The 26,064-nt window shown below is 44.7% G+C and overlaps 1 protein-coding gene across 5 annotated transcripts in view; it reads left to right on the top strand.

The window, feature by feature from the left end:
* Positions 1-224: 224 nt before the first annotated feature.
* The window catches only part of KANK1 (KN motif and ankyrin repeat domains 1), a 203,184-nt gene continuing 177,344 nt past the window's right edge, over positions 225-26,064 (top strand). For 2 of the 5 annotated variants that reach the window (XM_035029108.1, XM_035029116.1), the window contains exon 1: positions 227-599. The gene's annotated coding sequence lies outside the window, so the exon portion shown is untranslated. Of the gene's footprint in view, positions 600-828; positions 1,312-26,064 lie in introns of those variants that run through there. The other 3 variants (XM_035029114.1, XM_035029115.1, XM_035029109.1) reach the window with 3 other exon arrangements.

Genomic DNA, 26,064 nt, shown 5'->3' on the forward strand with positions numbered 1-26,064 from the left:
GGTGGGAGGGGGCAGTAAAAAGGCGCTGGGGGTGGGCGTTAACCGTGATCCCTCCCAGCCGGGGACGAGAGGCGGGAACTGACTCAAGTTTCCCCGGGGGGTGGAATTTTTCGCTCCCTCGGGGAGAGAGGCAGGCACACGTGGGCGGCAGGAGCGCGCCCGGCGGCCGGCGCTGCCCGGCTTGGCGGCTCGCCGGGCAGGGGTGAGGCGGAGGTGCGCGAAGGTGCCTCGTGGGCCTGGCGGAGTCGGAGCGGCGCGCAGGCGCACTGGGGCCAGCCCGCCGGCCGGTCCCGGGGTACAAAGAAGCGCCGCGCAGAGCCGGGGTTCCTGGAGGTCTCCGGAGCCGCCCGGGGAGCGCCTCCCGCCCCGCTTCGGGACGCCGCCCCGGTCGTTTCCCGCGCGGCGACGGAGGCTTGCCGGCCTCCCGACCCGCTCGCCCCTGCAGTGGCTGCAGGGCCCGGAGGGCGGCGGTCCGTTGCGGGGTTTAATTCTGGCGCTCGCTCGCGGGGGCCGGCTCCGCCCGCCCCGCCCCGCCCCCTCCTCCGAGGTCCGGGAGCCGCGGCCGGCCGGGCGCCGCAGGTTGGGGAGCGCGCCCGGAGGTGAGTGAGTCGGGGGGCTGCGCCGCGCCCTGGGTCCGGCGGGGTCGGCGCGGGCGTCCGGACCCCGAGCCCTGGCGCGGGCCGGCCACCTGGGCGCGCGCCCGGGGCGGTGGCGGGGGGCAGCCCCGCGGGCTCGCGCTCGCCCTGCCTCCCCCGGCGGCCTCGGGGCGGGCCTGGGGACGGGGTCCGAGAGACCTTTGCTCGGGGCCGCGGCAGAGTCCCGGCCGGGGCCGGGAGGTGCGGGCGCGCTGCGCTGGGGTGCCCTCGGGCCCTGTACTAGCCCGGGACGGGGTGCCGGACCCTCCCCGAGGCGTCACGGGGTGAAGTTCTCGGCCCCGCTCCGCAGGGGGAGCGGAGGTCGACCGCTTTATCTCTGTGCCCCAGAGCGGCAGGTGGCCTCGGTCGCCCTCCGCCGACTCCGACATGGCTCCGGCCCGGGTCGGAGGGGTCGGGAGGTGGCGGGAGGGCGGGGGAGCCGGGGCCTCCGGGACGCGACCGTGACCCGCGCGGCCTGGGCTTCTGGGCGGCCCGCGGCGTCAGGTCGGCGGAGGGTGCCAGCGCCCCTGAGCGGACTTGGTCCCCGACGTCCCCTCTACCGTGCCATTTCGGCAGAAACCCACGCCCTCCTGCGCTCAGGGCAGCCACCGCCCCTCGCTCCCTCTCCCCCCTGCACCTGGGTCCCCGGGGAACTTTTCGGAGGCAGCTTCTCGAGGTGGGTCCTGCGGGTCGGCGGGAGCGGCTCCGCACCAGGGTGATGGGTGAGGGCTTTGGCCGAGTTAGCGTTAAAAACAATCTGTGGCGTCCCCCAGTGCTCGCTGTCTGCACCTCCTCTCTGCGAGGTTCGTCTCGTCGTATTAACGAAATACATCAGCAAGACAGCCCTGAGACCAGCAAGGAAGGGTAATCATCCACACGTGTAATTGTGCAGTTTCTTTCCCCCCCTCTATTCCCCGCATCTCTGAGTTGGATGGAAATCAGAACCTGCTTCCTCTTTTTTAATTCGTGGGTTTGGTCACCTTGATTTTTAGGTGGTGCTTAGCTGTTCATCTGCTAATTGTTCTTTTCGTCCAACTTTCTCTACTAAAAAGTGGGGCGCTTCCACGTTGTATTTATTTAAAAAATTGAGATATAATAAACGTGTCATAAATTTACCCTTTTAAACTGTTCAATTCCATGGTTTGTAGTATATTCACAAAGTTGTACCGTTATCACTACGAATTTCAGAACATTTTCATCACCCCCGGAGAGAAGCCCCATCCGCGTTAGCAGTCATTCCTCATTTCACCCTTCCCCAGCCTCCCTCCTTCATTTTAAGGTGAGGTTTTCCCAAGGTAGAGATTGAATTAGAAACTGAGAGATTATTAATTTCGGACCTTTTTCAGTTAATGGATTTGGGGGAAGGTGCTGCGGATGAGGCAGTGGAAGAAAATTTTAGTAGGGATTGTCCCGTGGTGAGATTAGTGTCTACGGATGCAGAAGAATCGGTTAGTGGTGGAATGATGGCCTCCTTCAAAGACACTCACAGGAGGGATGCATTTTATCTCCTGTGGGGCACAGGGGTGCTTTGGGGGTACTTTGTCAAGTTCGCAAACTTTTCTAGTTGAGGTTCCACCTCAGCAAAAGTGAGCTCTGTTTTGTGTGTGTTTCGGTTGGGGGGGGGGGGAAGGATGATAGAGCAGAAAAAGAGCAATGTTTTAAAAATAGTTTTGTTTTAAATCATCCAAACTGGTCCCAAAGAAAGAAACCCCAGGCAAATGGCCACGAGAATCGATACAGTCAAGACCTAGATTCATTTTGTGAGTGTCAGCATTTGCTCACAAATAGTGCCATGAGCTGATGTGCTCCTGCATCAATTCCCTAGTCCAGGGGGGAGGAGGAGGGTGGGCAGGGGTGTAGCTGGAGGAAATTCAAGGAATTGGGGAGGAGGTAGGCAAAGGGCTGACAAGGGGCTGTGCTTATGGGAGCGGAGGCCCGTAGGGTACACAGGTTCAGAAGCAGCAAGGGGGATCTCAGGGAAAAATTACAGACACGTCCTCAGGCATTTGCTGGATTATTTGTGCATGTTTTAAAAATCTCAGCAGAGTTGAAACAGCCCAAATGACACAGCAACCCCCGCACATCTCTTCTGCCCTGCATTCAAAGAAGCCAAGTTGGTTTCGAATGTTATGAGACATTTTGTGTCTCTGTTGCCTGGGTAGCTTGGCGTATGCCATCTGTTTTTTTTGTGTTTTGTTTTTAAGTAATTGTTAAACTGTATAACACACATACCAATCGTAAGTGTACAATACGACGAATTTTCACAGTGAACGTGAACTTGTAACTTGCCCTGAGATCAAGACACAGAATGTTGCCAGACTGCAGAAGACCCCTTCTGCTCTTTTCCCGTTACTTTTTCCTCCCAGGGTAACCACTGTCCCAACCCATAGATCAGTTTTGCCTGTTTTCATGCTCTGTGGGTATGGTATCCTCTAGTACACGTTTTTTGTTTGTTTGTCTTTCAATCTGGCTTCTTTCTTTCAAAATCACACTGATGAGATTTAGCCATGTTGCATGTGGCTCTAATTCAGTCATTATCTTTGCTGTCCGATATTCCATTTGTGTGACTGTGCCCCCAAATAATTTATCCATTCTGGGGTTGATGGGCGTTTGAATGGTTTCCACATTTTGTCCGTGGCCAGTAGTGTGGCTGTGAACATTCTAGCGCATGTCTTGATACACCTGTGCACATTTGTTTAGGTTATATACTTAGTAGAATAGAGAGTTCTAGCCTGTTCAGTTTAGAAGATCCTGCCAAACAGATTCCAAAGTGTTTGTTTAGTTCATACTTCTACTAGCAGCATGTGAGAGTTCTGTCCTGTTTTAAACAGTAAAAGCAGTAAATCTACAGAGTTGCACAAATGGACAAAAGGTGACCCATATTTGCCCCATTCCAGCAGACGGATTATTTCAGTTGTGTCCACTTCTAGTGCTTTTCCATGTCTGCTCCTGTTTTTATGAAGTCATAAGAGTCAATTTGGTATTTTGTCTTAACAGTGTGTCTTAATATTGTTTCAATCTCCATGACTTTGTAATTCCTGCACACATCCACAATCCCGTGGACAGGCTTCCATTTAATAATCCCCCCCAGCATTAGAAATGAGTGTTAATTTTTTTGGAGTTGTACTGGTATATATTGCTAAAGAAACCATCTTTGTGCATGTATTTCCCCCCCCTTTTTGGGATCATTTCATAAACTAGAGTCTTTGTTTTTTTATGGCTCTGGATCCATGTTGTTAAACTACCACTTGCAGAATCCAGCTGTCCTTGAGTCTAGTACAGAATTGATTAAAGTAACCTTTAAATTGCTAATATGTTACCTGCAAAAAGGTGTCTAATTGGTTTAAAATCCGACTCTCAAAGTAACGGTGAAGTTGACCCTGATACCTGCTTTTTATTTTTATTTATTTTTATTTTTTTAAAGATTTTATTTATTTATTTAATATATATAGAGAGAAACAGCGAGAGAGGGAACACAAGCAGGGGTAGTGGGAGAGGGAGAAGCAGGCTCCTGGCCGAGCAGGGAGCCCGATGCTGGGGCTCGATCCCAGGACCCTGGGATCATGACCTGAGCCGAAGGCAGTCGCTTAACCAACTGAGCCACCCAGGCACCCCGAGATACCTGCTTTTTAAATAGTGTAAATAGGACTATTGTAGTTTCACTTGCCAGTCACATATGATTTTTCTTTATCTGATGCTTTTTTGCCAAGGTACGAAGTTAGGAGTTTTAGTGAGTACAAGAGGAATCCTAACATTAAGTAGCTGGTTGTCCGGAAATTATGTATAAAAATTAAGACTACCAGCTAGGCAGTTTCCTTACATGTGACAAAGGAGTGTTTAGTTCATTTACCAGATATTGAGTACTTCTGTGGGTTCTGAATCGAAAGAGGTCTTTCTTGCCTGAATGGTTAGGATCGGCTTCCTTGAAAAGTAAGACTTGAGCTGAGTTTTAAGGGATCCTTAGAAATTGGCGAGGGAGCAGATCTCGCTGAAGAAGATACCACTGAGTTATCTCCAGAAGAGAGATGAACAGCACACAGGCTATCCTGGACAGTGGAAATGCTGCTGGTCTTCTTTTTATTCTTTCTCTGGAATATAGTGAAAATTGGTGAACTAATATAAAGGCAGAAAAAATCATTAAAGCTTTTTGGATGAACACTTTTTTACTTTCAAGTCAGCATCCTGAGGTTCGATGGTGAACACTTGCCGAAGATTACCGTGCAGTGGACTGCTGCTTTGCCTAGTTATGGCTCTAAACTCACTCTTTCCCCTCAAATAAAATACAGCAAAAATTTCTCTAAGGTAAAGACTGCTCCACCAACTTGCATGTAGAATAAGCCAATATCAATTTACCTTTAGTGAATAATAATGACATTTCTATTTTATGCAAGGCTTGGTGGGGAAATTCAGAGACTTAGACCCTCACAGAGTTCATAGCAAGTGGGGAGATAGAAAGATACAGAATTATAGTGGGAGGCAGAAGGATGGAAATATCTGCTATTCATGGCTCATTCTGGAAATGTAAGGGGTGGGAAAATTCATGCTGAGGAGTTTGTGTGATATTTAAGGAGATTGGGCCTTGGAAAATGTATACGGGTGGGGATTACAGCAAAGGGCATTGCATTTTAGGGCCTAGCTTTTGAAGCAAGGAGGCAGTCTGGTAGGACTTGACGTAGTAGTTTGCTCAGTCACATACTTGGAGACTCAGGTGAATGGCAGCTTGAGATTATGCTCTCTGTCCAGTGGCTTCTAGCTGCTGAGCCCAGCCTAGTTATCTTTGGGACAATGTTGTAGCTCTGGACCCAGACTGGCTGATTTGGATATAGGTTGTGCTGCTTGCTGGGTGACCTTTGGCACAGTTACTGAACCTCTCTGTGATTCAGTTTCCCATTTATAAAAAGGGGATAGCAAAAGCACTCCCCTCATGGAGTTGCCTGAGGATTAAGTGAGTTAAAGTGATATCGGAGGGGCACTGGGGTGGCTCCAGCTCTGGATTTCCGAGTGTCCAACTCTTGATTTTGGCTGAGGTCATGATCTCGGGGTGCTGGGATCAAGCCCTGCGTCAGGCTCCGTGCTCAGTGTGGAGTCCGCTTGGGATTCTCTTCCCCTCCCTGTGCCCCTCCCCCTGTGCAGGCTCGCTCTCTCTTTCAAATAAATCTTTAAAAACCAAAACCAAAACCATAGAGAGCACTTAGAAGACTACCTGGTACACCATAAATGCTAAACATGTTCACTGTTTTTTTTTTTAATTTTTAATTGTTTAAATTTCTGAAATAGTATTTGTCCATAGAATAATGCAAACAACAAAAAAGCATTTAAAATGAAAACTAAAACCCATTCCTCCTCTCGGATCCCTGCTCAGCTACAGTCTCTTATGGGGCGTTACTGTTAACTCTTTCCATTTTCAATTCTTTTGGTGGTTGTCATTGAACAAATGACCTCAAACTTCAGTGGCTTAAACGCTTGTTTCATGGTATTATGAATTCCGTGGGTCAGGGATTCAGGCAGGATTTGGCTGCTTCTTGTGGTGGTGAGGTTTCTGTGTAGCACCCACTTGGTGACTGGGCTGGTCTGGACGGTCCGAGAAGGCTTTGCTCTCATGCCCCATGCCTTGACAGGGATGACTGGGGGGCTGAGCTCAGTGTTGACTGCTGACCAGAGTACTTACTACGCATGGCAACTTCAGCATGGTGGCCCCGGGTAGTCGGACTACTCACATGGCCACCAGCTTCCCTCATGTATTAATCAGGGTTCTCTAGAGAAACAACAAATAGTATGTATGTATTTTTATAGAAAAAGATGTATTTTAAGGAGTTGGCTCACATGATTATGGAGGCTGGTGAATCCAAAATCTGCAGTGTGGGCCAGAGACTGGAGACCCAGGAGAGCCAATGGTGCAGATGAAGACCAAAGGCAGTCTGCTGGAGAATTCTCTCTTGTGTGGGGAAGCTGATCTTTTTGTCCTATCCAGACCGTCAACTGATTGCACGAGGCCCACCCACATTATGGAATACAATCTGCTTTACCCAGAGTTCACTGATTAAAATGTTAATCTCATCCCCAAATATTCTCCAGATGGACGAATACATTTAACTGCTAGAGTGCCTCAAGAGAACCAGTTAGAAGCTTCCTGGCCTTTTATGACCCAGCGTCGGAGGTTACATGACTTTCCTTTCACCAAACTCTGTTGATTGGGTCCATCGCAGAGCCTGCTCAGATTCAAGGAGAGGGGACGTGGACCTGCCACTCAATGGGAAGTGTCAGCACATTTGCAGCCTTCTTCTTAAACTGCCATAGTGTACCCTTGATTTCAACAAATTTTGCAGCATCCATTCATTCCCTGCTAAGGAAGAAAGGGAATTAATACTATCCCCACCTCTCCTCTCTTCCTCTCCCTTCTGCCTCTCAATTTTATTAGATATCCCATTATTTTTTATCTTGCTCTTGCTATTTTTAGTTCTCTTTTTTCAGTAACCTTTATAATTTTAAATAAAGCATTCCATACTTGACAAGGCCATGGAGAAATGAGACTTGTTGAGTGTGTGTGTGTTTGAGCAGTGGAAAAGAACAGAACTGTCTAGGAGGAGACCTAACAGAGAGGCTCTTATTAAAACACTCCAAGTCACTAGATGTGTGAATTGTTTGTGAGCATGTCCCCTGATGCGCACAGCAGGTGACCTAATCCAGCAGTTTTTATTTTCTCTTTGGCTTTTAAACTCGGATACCTGTTTGCCTTTTTCTCCCTTGAGCTTTATGTTTCAAGTATGAATGCTTTCTCACTGATGAAGAATCTTAAAACAGATACACTGTTGAGTTGTGTATTTGTGTATGGATACATACACCAGAAGAACCTATCAGAACTAAGCATCCTCATGCTTTTTTCATTACAGAAGCAATCAGTTAATTGGAAACAGTTATATATTTCAGACAGTGTCAGGAACCCTGTAGCTCTGTTGGAAGGTTTTTTTTTTTTTTTTTTAATTAGTTAATGGAATTGAGCAGTGGGGTTTAGTTTAACGCTCAGAAGACACACTAATCCCCCCCCCTTTTTAAATAATTATCCCCTGAGAAGCACACAAGAACCTCTATTCTTGTTGGTTTACATTGTTGTATATTGCAGATAAAACTCCTTTTTATATAATTTTTGGCTTGATTAGAGGTAAGAATGTAAATGTGTTGATATCTGCATTATATTTTTGGCCAAAGTCAGAATTCTGACTTGTTCACATGTTGGCCTTGGGGAAAATATGAAAAAAATAGAGCAAAGGTAGAAATCAAGCTGAATTCATCCTCCCTCTTTCTCTTTCTTTCTCCTCTGTCTCTTCCCCCCCTTACCCCCTTTCCTTCTCTCCCCCCCCCCCTTTTTCTCAACAGAACTGCTCTTTCCTATAAAAGTAACTGCTTTAGAGTAGCCCTTTTTAAGGGCACCTGGGTGGCTCAGTCGGTTAAGCCTCCAACTCCTGATTTCGGCTCAGGTCATGATCTCAGGGTCATGAGATCGGGTCCTGAGTCGGGTTCTGTGCTCAGTGGGGAGTCTGCTTGAGATCCTCCCTGTCCCTCTGCCACTTTTCCCCCTCAAATAAATAAGTAAACCTTTTTAAAAAAGAGTAGCCCTTTTTAGGGGCAGTGATTGTCCCTCTTACGTGATGCTATGAGTCCCTTTTTTGCCAAAGACTTGCTCATCTCCCTTCCCCCACACAGAGCCATGGACCCCAGCTGATCATCTTTGTATCACATCCCCGGGGGTATCCACCTCGTATCAGAGATCACTTGTGTCAGTGCCTGAACTTTAATACATGGAATCGCAGCGTGTGTACCCTTTTGTGCCTGGCTTCTTTCACTCCGTGCTGTATTTGGAAGACTGCACCATGCTGTTTTATGTGGCTACGGGTGGTTCTGTTCATTGGTTTCTTGTGTTCCACGGAGTGAATATACCACCGCTGACCCCTCCTCCTGGAGACCTGCTTTGGGTTGCTTCCCGTTTGGGACCAGCACGCACAGTCTGCGCACGTGTTCTGATGGATGGATGTATACGGTTGTGTTGGATGCACATCCGGGAGCACAGCTGTGGCCGGCCTGTGCACAGTTCGGCTGTGGCAGAGATCGCCCGAGCGGTGGTATTCACGTCTATACCCGCAGTGCTGTGGGAGTTCGACTCGCTCTAATGCTTTCATTCCCCTCTATCTTATTTTAGCCAGCTGGGTCAATACCTATTCTTGAATTCCCCAGACTGATGAAGATGAGCACGCCGAAAAAGGGCCCATATAACATATGCTATAACATGTGTTATAGCATAGCACGATACAAAACATCAGACTAGTTTAAAGAATTCATCCAGAGATGTTATGTCCGCTTTTTAACTGGCTTAGCTTTTCTGTTTTTCCATGCTATAAAATTCAGTTCTCCTGGGATTTTCTTTAATTTGGTAGGAGATGCCTGTCAAGAGATTGACACTTAATAAAAGTTAACAAAACTTTACGAATAAACCCTCCTGGTTCTGAGCATTAAGGCTTTCGGGATATATAAAAGCTGAAATTTTGCTCGTGCCGTCTTACCGTTTGAACTTTGCTGATTTGTTAAGTCGATCTACTGATTTTTAGCATTTACTGTGACATTTTTATAGGAGGATTTGTCTAAGTCATGCTCTGTAGGCGGCCAGGAATTAAATTTCCACAAGAAAGTGCAAAAGAAAATTTGAGCTCTTGGGGCATAATTTTTTAAAGGCAGAAAAGAAGGGGAGTAGCCACACAGGGATATGTTGGATGTTATATAGATTGAGTGGCAGTGCTAAGTTTTTTGCCATTTTTTTAGAAAATGAAATGAGTCATTTTGATGAAACTTAATGTATGATTTGATGTGCTTGAGTTTGTTTTATTTCCTTTTGAAATTTCATCCTTCAGCTTCTACTTTTTTAAAAAAGATTTTATTTATTAATTTGATAGAGAGAGACACCCCGAGAGAGGGAACATAAGCAGGGGGAGTGGGAGAGGGAGAAGCAGGCTCCCCGCTTCTACTTTAAGGGGCCTGTTTTATCTTCTCAATTGTTTCCTTTTGAGGATTGTATGCCTCTTTAGGAATGCAGCCCCGCTTTGTACTTAGTGCAAATGTTCTCTCCCCCTTTATATATCACTAGGGGTGTTGCTGATCAAGGGAGAGGCACTATTTGTCTTCAGTACTTGTAAGATATTTGTGGGTACTGTTTGGTCTGTTGGAGGCAAGATTAAATCCTGGGTGGCGTAGCCTAAATGGTCTTTAGAAATCCCAGGCTTCTGATCTTGAGAGCCGAATAAGATTTCTATGCCTCCAGAGACCCCACCCTTTGATCCCCTTCCAGAGTTACAGTTCAGGAGTGGGGGGAGAGTTTATAGGATCTCTATCAAGGAGAGAAGTTTGGAAGAGAAATGATGGAAGCTTACTTCCTACAACTCAAAGTTTCTTAGCCCAGGCAGGGTTTCAGTAACAATAAGGAGAAACAGTTCAAATAGTTCACAGCTATGGAAGTTTTTTGTATATTGTTAAAAAAAAAATTTTTTTTTTTCTTAAGTTGAGGGAATTCAAGACTAATCCTCTCATGAAGTCATGTGAACTTGTGTTCTGATATGTTTTGGTTGGGGGGAGGAAGGGAGTGCTTGTGGCCCTAGAGTGGGATCTGAGAATTGTTCATAATGCTGAGAAGGGCCATGGTGTGGGAGGGTGGGGGGCACTGGCTTGAGGAACAGCAGCAGGGGCTATTTATGGAGTGGTGAGATAGAAGGGAGATGACTAGGTTACGCTTTGTAGGCATTCAAAAATATTTGTTGAATGAATATGCATGATTATATTCATCACGTACTAAAGCTGCCAGATCTGCATGAAGGTCCCGATGCATCAACTGTTGCAGTGGTTTAGGTGCTCACTGCGTGGGAACTTATCCTTTAGGTGATAAGGAATGCCATGCTTCCATCAGCTACAGCTGAAGCATTTCGGTTGTAAAGAGATTTGTCCTAACAAGATTTGATACACACACCCACCTACCCACCGGCCAGGCATGCATCTGAATCCTGTTTTGTTCCCTACTGCTCCTCTCTACACACCCTTCCTGTGTGTGTGTGTGTGTGTGTGAGAGAGAGAGAGAGAGAGAGAGAGAGAGAGAGAGAACTTAGGGACACGAGGGTACTATAAGTTACCCTCAATGGACTCTGTTTTGTCAGGAGAGTTTTATTTATTTTTGTATTCAATTCCCATTTATTTTTGGCTCTTGGGGCCATGTGATCTCTTCAATATGAAAAAAAAAGCAGCAAGTTCAACACAAAATAGAGATCAGAAGTGCAGAGTAGGACAGAACCAAAGTAGGGCAAAGGGAAGAGGTGAGGTGCTGGAAGATGGAGAACTTCCTGTCCCCCTCTTCTGAGGAGTGACTCAAATGTGTAGGTGGCACCACACAGCTTTCCATAGGTAATTTTCCCCTTTATTTTCAGCAGAGTTTTATTTTTATTTTTTTAAATTATTTTTTGAAAATTTCATTTCTTTTTTTAGAGAGAGAGAGAGAGAGCAAGCAGGGGGAGCAGCAGAGGGAGAGGGAGAGAGAGAACCCCAAGCACACTCCACGCTCAGCCTGGAGCCCGTCGTGGGGCTCGATCCCACGACCCCGAGATCAGGACCTGAGCCAACACAGAGCCGGACACTCAACCGACTGAGTCACCCAGGCGCCCCCAGGGGAGTTTTAATCGATTTTTAGGTTAATAGAGAAAGAGAACTGTCTCTTTTTGTTTGTTTCTGGCTCACTTTAGCCAGCCCCCGGAAACAAAAGGCTACTGTTTGGATAATCACGGGAAACTGGGAGAGCCTAATTGGAAGGACTTTGTTTTCCTTTAATGAAATCCTGTGTGCTCATAAAGCTGTTTCACACCTTCCGGAGAAAAGGAGCTCTCACTCAGAAACAGAGTGCTACTGTGTCTGGGCTTGGTGCTGCGCGCCCTGGGGAGGGCTTGCCGGCGCTCACCTCTTGAAGTCAGGGGTGAGTAAGAAGACCAGGAGGACTTTGAGCCAGCCCAGACCCACGGAAGAAAGTAGCTTTACTACAACAGAAGGAAGAAAAAGAAAATGTCATTCTTTCCTGTCCATCAGCTTTGCCAGCAAGTGGGGAAATGCTGCTTAAGGGCTTGACATTTATATAGTTTAGGAATCGTTTTCTTGGGAACTTTCTCTTTCAAAGAAAAGGTGTTAGGAGCCTCTGGCCTCACGATCCAGTTTGACCTAATAACCATGCTTCCCTGTTGATCTGATTTGAGTCCTGACTTTAAGCTGTTGCCCACAGATGTCTTTAAGCTGTTACCCGCAGAACCAACCCCAGGCTGCCTCGGGGTGCTGAGTCCATGGAAACTGTGCTTGGTTCTCAACATCTCTTTGTCTCTCCTTGACCCTCAGTGGCCCAGGGCAGCTTTTTCTTCCCCACTTTCTTCCCTTTTTTTACCTTTATTTTTGGACCGCTCAGATTGAAGGGATCTGATTCAGTACAGGGCAGTGGTCAGGAGCCTGGGTTCTAGAGTCTTAACTCTTATGTTTCCTGTTGGGCGTCTATTTCCTTTGCCTCCTTGTGTCTGAAAAGAAACTATCATTTTGCTATGCTGTTCAAGTGTGTCTTGGGTGTGTGAGTGTGGGGCGTGGGCGGGGGGGGGGGGGGGCAGGGCAGAGGAAGTAGGGAGGGAATATAAAAGAAGGAAGGTCTAAGATATAGTATTTCCTGACTATAAAACTCCCTGGAAGAACATCTCAAAAGAGCTGTCCTGTTTGCTCAGGGCCAGAGGAGTAGAGAAAGGGTTATGGTCCCAGGTGGCACACAGTGGATCAGAGAACCCTGGGAGCAAGTAAGAGGGCAGAGCCAGGCTCAGGGACCCCAACTCTGAGAAGTGCCACCACCCTTCTCTCCTCTCTGCAAGGTCTTCCACAGATTTGGCTGAGCAAGATCATCTGTCTCTGCCTGTAACATGGGGGTAACGAGAGGGCTGGTATAGAGGAGCCCAGGTGATCAACGAGGTCATGGGCGTATGAGCCTTGCCGGAGTTGTGTTGACATCTGGATCACTTGGGAATCCTGGTGCTCTGACTGCTGCCCCAGCCAAGGAAATTCAGCGGTTATGTAGGATTCCTGGTAATTACTGTTGGTTATTGAAGTTGGGGTACTTGTCTCAGGAGGCATTGGGATGGGGAGAGATGAGATACGGTCCTGGGACCCCAAGTTGGTGGGCTCTGCACATCTCTTCTGGGAAATAACCTCCATACGAATGCTGGTTATGCAGAGCTATGCTGGAAACATGTTATGGGACTTTCAAGGGCTGGTGGTGCAAACCATTCATCATTTAGAATAACGTTTCTAGGATATAATGCATAAATATTCTTGATAAGCTGTGGGCCCACTACTGGTTGTTAAATCGGTGATTCATTGTATCTGAAGCTTTGGGGGAGTGAGAAGAGTAACATTGCATTTATAGTCCAAAGCCTATGCAAAGGCTGGGTCCCATTCAGTTAACTACTTAGCTTTTCTTAAATCAGTGACTATGTGGACGCAGAGGTTGGGTCTTTTTCTCGCAGCAACACGTACTGTTTTGCCTTTTCTTGTGTTCATTAAAATTAAGAACTTTCATTTAGCAGTATAAATGAAGGGTGGAAAGGCAGGTCACAAAGTAGGAGATATTTGTCATATATTCAATAAGCAGCTTGTCCAGAGTATGTCAGGACCAGCTACGAATCAGAAGGGCATTCAACATCACCAGTCATCAGGAAAATGCACATTAAAACTTCTATAAAATACCAACACATATTCAAATGGCTCAAATTAAAAAAACAAACCGACCCTGGTAACCAAATATTAGTAGTAGGAAAAACTCAAACTCTCATTAACTGCTGGTGGAAGTATAAATTGGGTTTAATCACTTTGGACTTACTTCCGAAGCTGGACAAATACCTAGCTTATGATTCAGTAATTATACTCCTAGATATATATGCCCGACAGGAATGAGCACATACGTGCACTAGAAGCATTTGCAAGACCTCTCGTAACGGAATGATAGGAACCTCAGAGAAATAGTCCAAATGCACGTGAATGGCAGGATTCATGCATGAAATATTGCACAGCAATAAAAAAAACATAGTAGTGCTGCAGAGAAAAACATGAATATTGAGACATTATATTGAGTAATATTATAGATATTATATTGAGTAAAAGAAGCCAAAAGTGTACGTATTGTATGATTTCTTTTATATGAAGCTCAAAAGGGGGGAAGAATAATCACTGGTGAATAGAAGAATAGGGCAGGGGGGCTGGGGTCAGGGGTATATTGACTGGGAAAGGACATGGGGGTCTTCTGGGATCCTGATGAGGTTTTCTATCTTTGACCTAGTTGCTGATGACATGAATATGTTCATTTGTAAGGATTCCTCATGATAAATATTTAAGATTTATAATTTTACTGTATGTGTGTTATTCCCTAATTTTAAAAGTTTATTAAGATCAAACATTTAAAAATAAATAAGCCAGGATTTATAATAAAACAGGCATACTGGCTGTGTAAAAAGAGAAACTCATTTAAACTGGCTTAGACAAACCAGCATCAACAAGGAGTTGGTTGGGAAACCAACCCAGCCAGTCCTCCTAGGAGTTAGGACCTGAAGTTGGTTCCTGGTACCTGGCACCCATGGTATCTTGTCTCCAGCATTTGTACCATACTTCGGCTTTTCTCTACAGATTACCTTTCTCTGCTTCAGCTCACATGTGGTAGAAAATTGGCAGCTCAGGGGCACCTGGGTGGCTCAGTTGGTTAAGCGACTGCCTTCGGCTCAGGTCATGATCCTGGAGTCCCAGGATCGAGTCCCGCATCGGGCTCCCTGCTCAGCAGGGAGTCTGCTTCTCCCTCTGATCCTCCCCCCTCTCGTGCTCTGTCTCATTCTCTCTCTCAAATAAATAAATAAAATCTTAAAAAAAAAAAAATTGGCAGCTCAGCCCTTCCTATCTCCAGTCTTGCTGCTCTAGCCCACTCTCCCATCAGCAAGGCTTAGCCTGTGCCTCTTTTTTTTTTTTCCCCTCCCTGGAGATGGGAATCATTTTGTGATCCCGTTAGCTGTGGCCAGGGAGGCTGGGATTGTGTAGGAAACACAGAGTAGCCAAGGGTAAGGATGGGTGGATTTTTCTAAAAGGGAAATGTGTGTGGGAAGAAAATGGTCGCCATCCTATCACGTGTTCTCCTGCTGAATGTCTGCTCCCTCGGGTCTTTTTTAGCCCTAATTTGGAGCAGGGAAGAAGAGTCCCCAGGAAATTCTTTGCTACCTCACAACCATTCAGACTCTTGTGTTTGCTTCCAAATGGACACCCCAGCAGCTTGACCCTGATATTTTGCAAAGTCTTCCTGAGCTAAGCTTTACCAAGCTCTCTCACAAACTAGCCTTGCAAAGGGAGCTGTTACCTTGTATCATTTGGGGATTATGGAATAGTTTCCCTAATGCATGAAGATTCACATCTTCTGGATCTAATTTTCTGTCCAATTGTAGGAAATAGTGTTCCTAACTTGATTTGAACTTAGCAATGAGAATAGCCTTCCTGATAACTACTGTGGGCTTGCTAACCATGATAGAGGGAACCATGGCCCCCAGATTCAGGGCTTTGCAGGGAAGAGTATAGCATTATCTCTCTCCCACTCTTGGGTCAGCTTAGTCCTAGTAAGTGTTAGGAGTTTCTCTGGGCCTCCAGCTTGCCAAAACCCCATCACGAATTTGAGATGGTGCTGAATTTTTCCTTCAGCAGTGAAGTTTTGAAATGAATTGCTGTATATTTTCATCAGAGTAGCTATGAGAAGAGTCTTTAAGCATTGTTTTTCTTTGGCTTCTAGAAAAAAGTTTGAGAGATCTAGTAATTTTCATCAAGTTATTTTTAAATTGCTCATTTAAAAAACTATCTGCACCATCAGAATATTCATATTGGTAAGATTTCTGGGCAGAGACTAATACTAAAAAGCTAAAATGAACCTGGCCCTTTTTGGGCTTGATTTCTACATCCCATAAAATCCCAATTACATTTCCTTGTTTTGCTGGGAGACCGGTTTGCCGGTTAAGTTTATAACCTTGATTCTTGTTTTATCCCCCATCAGCTAGAGGTTAATTACATGTCTATGGAATGGTGAGCTGTTGAACCTTATCTTCTTTGAACCTACCATTGTTCTCCACAAGGTCTTCTAAAGGTCAAACAAGTAACTTAAGTTTTCTCTCTCTTTCTAAAGCACATATTTATAAGGTAAAAACTTGAATTAGAAAAATTTTCAGTTTATTTTGTATGTTATGCAGATGGTTAGCATGGAAATTCACTGGCGGTAAGACCTACCTGTTTTTCTGCATTCATTAGGTTGCCCTGGGTATCAATTATTCCATTGATCATTAAAACATTTTTTTTAAAAAGAAGTGATGGCTTCATCTCTCACCTTAGGCTACATGATGCTCAGTGACCTAAAACAACATTTTAATTTCTGGTTCACATTACACGGCAGCTGTGGTTCTACTCCAGAGGTCTTCTCTAGTCTAGCTCCAGATCCGGGTTGAACGAGCCACCCCACTCTGGGACATGGCAGAGGGTGAGAAAGGGAATGACCAGTCCATTCGTGGCTGTTAATGCTCCTGTTTGTATGTGACTTCTCGCATTCAGTGGGCTATGGCAAGTCACATGGCTAAGCCGACCAACAGCAGTGTAGGGAAATGTAATTAATTCTTCCATCAGGAGACACTACGAGTCACATGAAAATGGGAAGTCTATTCCTTTTATAGGGAGGGCTGCAGATAATTGAAACAACATAGTCTGCCACGATGGAGAACTATATTTAATTCTAAGAGGTTTAAGGGCCTGTGTGCTGAATCAGAACCAGCATTTAGATTGATTACATCTGTATTTTGGGGGTTGTTTTGAAGAAGTTATGCTTCAGAAATCTGCCTACATATGGAAAACAGGTCTTATTTTTATACAGGACTGATTAATCTTTTATGAGTTGCAGAGCTGTACCCACAAGTTAGTAACTTTCCACTCATTTTTTCTTAAGGGTCTAGATCTGAATTTAAACAAGAAGTTACTCTTCTTACTCTCTTGACCTTTGTTTCTTGATTTTCTATGTGTTATTGCTGTCGTATTGGTCGATTGTCTTTTGTTTAATTGCCTGAGTTAATATGGTTTTGGCAGCCACTCAAAGGTGGATGACACTGTAAAGAGAATGATAGAGATGAGCCTTTTGGAAAAACTAAAATTTATTAGGGCTTAGTGAATCTGTCCTGGTATTTTTCTTTCAAAAGTGAAATTGCTGAGCTGTTGCTAATATCCTTACTGGGGAATTTCTGTCTTAGTGTTGACAATGGACAAAATCAGAACCCTTTGAAGAAAGATGGCAAATTGCAATTGTACTTACTATGAGGTATAAAACTTCAGTGCCTTGAGTGGTTATTCTCCCGTATGCATGTTGGGGAGATTCAGAACGCTTTTTGGGGGGCAAACAGGGAATCTTGGCTATTCTTAGAGTTTCACCCTCACAGCCTTTTGTGGAGTGGGGACCATCTGTTTAGGCAAGAGTCTTGCATAATTTATTTATTTTTTAAGATTTATTTCCTATAGTTAAGAGGCTATTATGATTTGTCTCTCTCTCTGATTTCGTCAAACCGTAAGAGACTCTTAACTATAGGAAACACAGTGTCGCTGGAGGGGAGGTGGGTGGGGGAAGGGGTAACTGGGTGATGGGCATTAAGGAGGACACTTGATATAATGAGCACTGGATGTTGTATGCAACTGATGAATCCCTGACCTCTACCTCTGAAGCAAAAATACACTATATGTTAATTAACTGAATTAAAATAAAATAAAGAGATTTATTTACTTTAGAGTGTGTGCATGAGTGGGAGGAGGGCCAGAAGGCGAGGGAGAGAGTGAGAGGATCTCTGGTGAGCACAGAGTCACACGCGGAGCTCAGTCTCATGACCCTGAGATCATGACCTGAGCCTAAATCAAGAGTCGGCTGCTTAACCAACTGAGCCACCCAGGTATCCTTAGTTTCTGTAATTTTTATAAGAATGCTGAGATTTCTTCTGATTGGCTTATTTTTTAAAAACAGATATAATTGACATAAACATTATGTTAATTTTAGCTTTATAATGTAATGATTCAATATTTGCATATTTTGCAATGATCACCACAATAAGTCTAGTTAACATCCATCACCACACAGTTACAAATCTTTTTTCATTGTGATGAGAACTTTCATTTTTTTATTAGAGTTTTTTATTTTAATTCTAGTTAGCTAACATACAGTGTTAGAATAGTCTCAGGTGTACAATATAGGGATTCAACAATCCTATACATGACTTAAGTGCTCGTCATGATAAATATACTTTTTAGTCCCCATCACCTCTTTCACCCATCGCTCTGCCCACCTCCCCTTGGGTAACCATCTGTCATATGAGTGAAATCATATTCGTCTTTCTCTGACACTTCACTTGGCATTATACTCTGTAGCTCCATCTGTATTGTTACAAATGGCCAAGATTTCATTCTTTTTTATGGCTGAGTAATATTCTGTTGTGTGTATGTACCCATTTTCTTTATCCCTTCATCTGTGGATGGACACTTGGGCTGCTTCCATAATTTGGCTATTGTAAATAATGCTGCTCTAAAACATTGGGGTGCATGTGCCCCTTTGAATGAGCATTTTTGTATCCTTTGGATAAATACCTACTAGTGCAATTGCTGGGTCGTAGGGCAGTTCTATTTTTAACTTTTTGAGGAACCATCATCCTGTCTTCCAGAGTGGCTGCACCAGCTTGCATTCCCACCAACAGTTCAAGAGGGTTCCCCTTTCTCCGCATCCTCGCCAACACTTGTTGTCTCTTGTGTTGTTGATTTTACCATTCTGACAGGTGTAGGTGATATCTCATTGTGGTTTTGATTTGTATTTCCCTGATGATGAGTGATGTTGAGGATCTTTTCATGGGTCTTTTGGTGTGATGAGAACTTTTAAGACGTACTCTCTGCAACTTTCATATAACACAGTATCATTAACTATAATTGGTTGGCTTTTAAGGTAAGTAGAGCAGTCCTTAATGGCTAACACTTAATTGGTCCCAAGTATAAAGGAAAACTTGTTTTTGAGAAATAGTGTCCATTTATGAAATTCTAAAGGATTTTACACACCAGTCCCATCCAAATATTGGGTAGTTGTGATGCTGCTTTTCCTTTCCCTTTAATTTCTCTTATCAAGTTGGCATGTGTTATATCCTGAGCTCGCATTATTGAAGGATAGGAAATGGTTTAAGGAATGGCCACAGGAAGCCCTAACACAGTGCATCTCTTTCATGTCTCTCAGTGGCCCTTTTATGAGGAGGCATTTGAAAAGTTCCCCTAGGCCCTAATATTGGAAGATTTTGATTTACTGAATGATACGAGTCTCGTATGAGACGGTGATTTCCTTATTGCTTTGGCCAATTGTGTATCCTACTGTTAAACAATCATGTGCAGCTTCATAATTGTCATTTTTCCTAACTATTTTAGACGTTGTTTACTGTTCCATTATATTTTCCCTTGTTCTGCATTTGATGTTTTTCTTCTGTTTTTAAAATTAAGGTAAATATAGTTCAGTCTAATTTGGAAAGTTGCCTGAAGCCCTTTTTGGAATGAGGTTAGATATAAATACTTAGAGTATGCTTACTTGGTGCATTCAGACATTTTAAGAGGCCCCTAAAATGTATATGAAGTGTGCAGAGAGAGGAGGAAAGCCGAGTAGCCCCCTTTCTGTGCCCTTTGTCTCCCTTGTTGTTCTCACTAACAGGTGTGCACACTCAGGGGTCGCTGGGGTCTCTGGCCCCTGTACTCAGAGTCTAGGCAAGAGACTCTGTCGGGGCCCTTTCCCTAATGAAGAAGGGGCTCATGGTGTGCTCTGGGGTCTATGGTGCAGGCCCAGGACTGAGTGGGATTAAACGGGCAGGAGGCAGTGGTATGATGGGCACGTGGGCAGGACAGCTCAGGAAGGGACTGCACACTGACTTTGGGTTTGGAGTTCGAATTTTCCAATGAGCTACGTTGGCATCTGACCCAGGTCACTCTGCAAACTCTGATGCACTCCTCGGGCCAGGAGGGTGTGCCCATCTGTGCTCTCCTGACCTCTAGGCGGTGACCTGCTCTGGCTTTGCCTTCACTACCCTCCCTCGGGGCTGACGGCTCTTGGTAATCAAGCCAGAATTGGCCAGAAGCTAAACACCTGGCCTGCTGTGCTGTAGCTTCTCGAAGAAGTGCTTTCGCTGAACTTTGCCTTCATGCCCTTTGCTGTTACTGATGGACAATAGAAAGCATGTTCATATTCAAGTTTTTGTACACTTGCTCGTTCTTCTCCTTGCTCACTGGCCATTCCTTTTCACTTTCCTTTGCTGGTTCTTCGTCTCCTTGATTTTTGGAGGGCCATGGGGCTCAGTCCTTGATCTTTTCTGTAGACTCTCACTCCCTCAGTGATGTCATCTAATCTCATGGCTTCAGGTACTGTTAATATTCTGCTGAGTCTCACATTTATTTCTCTAGTTCTGACTTTTTTCCTCAGCTCCATGCTTGTATGTCCAACTACGTCCTCCTGTCTCCACCTGGATGTCTCCTGTGGCCACCTCAGTGTGGCCAGAACAGAATTCCTGCTTTATCCCCAAACTTGTTTTTCCCACAGCCTTTCCTATTTCCATTGTTGGCAAGACCCTAAAACTATGTGTTCATCTTCACTCTCTTTTCTTTCCCACTCCAATCCATTAGCAAATCCTGTTGATTCTACCTTAGGAATTTACCCAGAAGCTTCCTCCTCCCCATTTCCACTGCCCACTCTCTCGCTCGGATTACTGCAACAGCCTCGGAACTGGCCTCCCTGCTTCTGTCCTTGCAACCCATTCTCAGCAGTGGTTCTTTAAAAACAAAGGTCAGATGATGGCTCTTCTCTGCTCAAACCCTCTGTTGGCTTCCTGTTTGCAGAAGAGGAAGAATTTTTGCAGTGAACTCTGGGACTCTCTTGACCTGGTCCCTGGGTAGTGTATAACTTCCTCTCCTGTACCCGCCCCCCTCCCTTGCTTGAGAGCACTGGCCTCCTTGGTCTTCCTCAAACTTGCCTGTGTGCTTCCCCTGGGCACTGGCTGCTTCTCTCCCTCCAGTGTTCTCATCCCCATCCCTGCTCATGCCGAGTGCTTGCTCCCATGTCAGGTACCTTGACTGTTGATCGCAGTACCTTGACTGTTGATTCAGAATTGAAATCAGCCTCCTCCTGCCACCCTTCATCCCCCTGAGTCCTTCCTTGTCCTTTTTCCCATAGCATAATAGCATATTATGTAACTCACCTATTATGTTTATTGTCCGTCTACCCCGGCAGAATATGGACTTCCCCGGGTAGGGCTCTTGATCTGGTTTGTTGGCTCACGTATCCCAAACTCTTAGAACAGAGCCTGGAAACATACAAAGTGCTTCATAGATATTTGTTGTCCAGTGAACTGCTAATAAGGGTTCACTGTGCCATTCACAGTCCCTCCTATAAGGAAGCGTATGCTTTGGTTAATGTTATGAAGTAAAACCATCTATTTCCCTGATGAACAGGGACTTTTACTTTTTTCCCCCAGTTATGAAAGTTGTGTAATTCATCGTATTTCCTTTTTTGCTCTGGCTACCAGGATGCCAGGAGCTAAGTTGTATGGTCAGTTGTGCTTCACTATGTAGGTAAAAATCATCCGACCCTTCTTCTCCTTTCCTATTCCTTCCTCATAGGCAATCAGTGTTCTTGCTTCTAGAGATACTCATAAGTAGGAAACACTAAATAAAACAGTATGTGTGTGTGTATTGTCATACTCGTTCCCCTTTTAAAATCCCAAATAACATACTTCATGTATTGTTATGCACCTTGCTCTTTTCATATAACCTAACATCTTGAAATTCCTCTATATAGGTAGAGTTTTTCTTACATTTTTATAGTTTTAAACAGAGCAACATAATATTTTCTTCTTACAGATACTCTATTTTGTTAGATAGGTTTCCTTTTGATTTTGATATTTGCAAGAGTGCTGCAAGAGATAACTTTGCATGTGGGTTATTTTGCTTACGTATGATAAAATCCTAACTATGGGATCGCCAGGTGAAAGGATACATGGCATTTGTGCTTGGAGTAGATTTTGCCCCAAATGTCTTCCATAGAAGCTGTGCTAATATATATACTCTCACCAGCAAGGTGCACAAGTCCCTGTTTGTCCACATCCTTGCCAACATGGTATGTTATGAAACTTGTTCATCTTTGCCAATGTGATAAGTGAAAAACGGTATCTCATGTGGTTTTAATTTGCATTTCACTTAGGAGGTTGAGTGTCCCTTCATGAGTCCATAGGAGCCCTTTGTATTTACCTTCCTGTGAACTCTTTTGTCCTTTGCTATTGGGCTGTTAGGGACCAATTTGTGTCACTTTATATCCAAGGGAAATGAGCCCCTTATGTGTGATGAGAGTTGGAGATGTTCCTAGTGTACTATTCATCTTTTGACTTGGATTATGTTACATTTCTCCATGTAGACAATTTTATCAGCTGCCTATTTTAAGACCTTTGAATTTAATACCATAAAGAGAAAAAGGCCATCCTTACTCTAAATTTTTTTTTTTTAATTGTCCAGGGCTGCTTTTGTTACTTCTTTGCTTTCAGTTTTTATTTTTATATTATTCATCCATCTTGAATTTATTTTACAATGTAGGGATCCCTGTATACTTTTTTTTAGATGGCTGCTGGTTTTCACAACCTTTTACTTAATAATCCATTTACCTCCTTTGATAGGAAATGCCACCTTTATCATATATTAAATCCCACATGCTTGTGTGTCCATTTCTTGACATTTCTGTTCTGTTGATCAGACTTGCTATTCATGTTTTAACTGTGACACTTCTCATTATTAAGGATTTTCTAATCTGTTTTGATATTAGGGAGGATTAGGTTTTTATTTTATTTATTTTATTGTTGATGTGGACATTTACTACCAATTTTGCAGTGGCATTTAAAGGTGAATTATGCAAAATTTAAAGGAAACCAATCAGCATTTTATGTAACTCAGAGGTACACTGACCTAGGTTGGTTCAGCTCAGAGTTTGCTAATGTGAGGCTTACTATTTTTGTTTTTTTCCAGTGGGGTGAAACAAGATACCAAAACAGGTTAAAAGTACTTAATTATTCACTTTTGGGATCAAGATTGGTTTACAAGTTAGAGCGTTTAGTCTTGAGGGAAGATTAAACATGATTAAATAGGTCAGTAATCACAAAGCAAAACTCTCAAGTTGGAGAGTTGGGTGAAGAGGCTTGGTGGTGGGGACTCGGAGACATTTGAGATACAACTTGGTTCATTCTCAGGTGTTGAAAATCCAGTATTAGCAGCCTTGGTGATTTTCCTAGTGCAGAGCCTTTATTTGAGATGACAAAAAGAGACTGCAGTGAACCAGAGACCATTTCATTCTGAGTCGTGACAGCCTTTTGGCATCTGTCTCCGGCCTTACTCTGAAAAACCTCAGAACGTGGAAGGAATAGTTTCCACGTCTCCAAGTGTGCGCATGCGTGTGTGTGTGTCTGTGTGAGCCAGGCTGTTGCCATATTGTATCGTGACACCAAGCAAGAGAAGAGAGCTCATCTGGATGCCCACCTTAGCCGTGGTGCCCAAAGTGCCTGTGCACGAGTGAGTCACTTTAGGAACTGTTTTCCTCCCGATGGTAATGAATTTAAACCATGAACTCAATGTGAGTGCAAGCACAGATATAATAAAGAGGAGACCTGTCTTAGCTCGGGCTGCCGTAACAAAGTACCCAGACTGGATGGCTTAACAGCCCTGTTACTTCTCGCAGTGGTGGAAGCTGAAGTGCAAGATCAAGGTGCTGCATGGGTGGGTTCTGGTGAGAGTGAGTGTGAGTGTACTTCCTGGCTGGTGCTTCTTGCTCTGTCCTTGTGTGTGGGGAGAGGAAGAGCCCTGGTCACTCTTCTTCTTCTTCTAGGAGCACTGATCCCTCATGACCTCACCTCAACCCAGTTACCTCGCAAAGGTTTCACCTCCAGATACCATCACTTTGGGGGTTAAGACTTCAACATACAAATATAATGAGTGGTCAGTCCTTTCCTCAGAGGACTCGAAGGGGATTTGGGCTTCACCTAAACATACAATATATGCAGAGTAAAAATATTCAGGAGATTCATCTTTTTTTTTTAGGAGCTCTGGGCCTAAAACTCACGTTTCAGTTTTTCCATGTAGCGCCTACAGTGGGCCCAGGATGTTTCAGTGGTTTGCTTTGGAAGGTGCTAGGGCCTCCTTTCCCTTTGTGAGAGGTTTCAAAAAGAAGCATTCACTTGAATGTCCATATGCATTTGGTTTGTGTTTCCCCATTTTCACCATGTTTAAGTATACATTTCAGTGGCATTAAGTATATTCACATTGCTGTGCAACCATCCCCACTCTCTATCTCCAGGACTTTTTCATCCTCCCAGACAGAAACTCCATCCCCATTAAACACTAACTCCCCATTTCCCCCTCCTCCTGCTCCCAGGCAACCACTTCTACTTTATACTTTTTTTAATGTTTGGATTTTTACCTCCCGATACCTTTCTTATTAGAAAGTCTTCACTAAGCTACTTGGCCTGAGCATACAATTTGCTGGTTAAGCTTGGGACGGTCTTAATCACTCGTTTTGGAACATGTGGAACATGGGTAAAACTGTCTGACTTTATTAGGAAGAAATGTGCTTCCAGATTTCTGGAGGAGACGAGAGATTTCCTTACCAACGGTAGCATCTCCATCAACCATGGGTTTCCTTATCTCTTGGCCAGAAAGCGACCTCACCGTTGTGGGATGAGCAACCGTGTATACACAGCTGCAGGAGGGAGCTGGGAGGAGGCTGTGGTCGGAGTCTGGGTAAGTCCCGGAGGGTAACGCATTAAGCACCGGGCAGTTGCGGGTCAGAACGATTTTGGAATTGGAGCGGTGGGTGACTCTTTCAAGAGGAAGGCCCTTTGGAATATTTGCTTTGCTTTGAAGTCAGCTCCAGGGAGAGACTGTGACTTCTTGTCAGACAGAGGCACAGCTGGGTGTGTGAGGTTTTCACATGCAGGAGCAAAGGTGGTTGAAAAAGGGAGATCATCGTTAATTTTGTCAGTAAAATTTGTTGAGCCCCCAGGGCAATTTGGAGAGGCCTTGCTGTTCTCGGGGTCTGTTGCCGATGGTGGTGTATCTTAGGCATTAATCCTGGGGTAAGAGCGTAAATCTGGGTTCGGAGTTTGGGTCTGCCAGTTTGTGACTTTGGGCATGTTGTTTAACATTTCCAAGCCTGGGTTTCCTCAAGTGAAGAATGCACATGGAGATAGTTTGCTACTGGTTCTGTGTAAGGAACAGATCAAATAGGGCCCAAGGCATTTAAAGTGTCTGGCACAGTCTAAGTACTTAAAGTAGGAAAACTCTTACGCCCCCGGAAGAGGCATATAAAATAGAGTGTCTTAGACATGTGTATTTTTATCCTTCAAGAAAACACTGTTAGGATCTCCCAATCCTAAACTGTATGACTTCTTTGAATTGCGAATCATTTTTATCGGATCGTGTTGTGTCCGATCATCCTGGTAAGAAGTGCCAGATAAGAGAGGCTGGTTCTTCCAGCTTGGTCAAAACTGGACCCAATGCAGAGGTCCCGGGAGCTTTGAACAGCTCCCATCGTGTTGTTTTCCTCTTCAAACAGTAGGCTGGAATTCATTTTCAGTAGCTAGCTAGGTTCATTATCTTCCTGTCTCCGAGTCGTATCTCCTCCTTCCCATGTTGATGAAAAGCCAAACCAAATCACTAGGCACACGGGGCACATCCTACTTTTAGGAGGATCTGGAGATTCACCTGCCGACATTCCTGGATTCTATAGATTTGGACTGAGATAAGGTGGAGAGGATAAGCCATCCAGCTCCTTTACTCTGCTGCTATTTTTTGTTTTTTAATCCCCCTGGGTTTTTCTTTCTACACTCAGATGCAGAGGCTTGCAGCTTGAGGAGCAGAGAATATGTGTGGGCAGAGATAAGGTCCAGTTCTCTTGTCATGTGCACCCAAATAATGCATCTGCTCTGATAACTGCCGATCTGGGTCTACTTGGAAAGGGCACTGAGTGACAAATAGTGGGAGTGCAAAGAATGAGCCTTTAGATCTACCCAACTTGACAAAATTCAGAAAATGTCGTGCAGAAATGTATGCCTTTCCAGTTGGTGGATCCAAAACAATGGGATTGTTGGCAGAACTTTTGAAACTTGTTCTTTTTTGAAAGCATCATTGTGTTCAGTGGGTACATGTGCTTGGCTCATAAACATGCGTGCCTTCATCACACTGCGGGGGGCGGGGGGGGCTGTGCATTTTACCACCAGGAGAAAGGAACGGAAGAAGC

Source organism: Mirounga leonina, unplaced genomic scaffold, assembly GCF_011800145.1.
Source record: "Mirounga leonina isolate KUSES-001 unplaced genomic scaffold, KU_Mleo_1.0 Mir_224, whole genome shotgun sequence".
Classification (NCBI taxonomy): Eukaryota; Metazoa; Chordata; class Mammalia; order Carnivora; family Phocidae; genus Mirounga; species Mirounga leonina.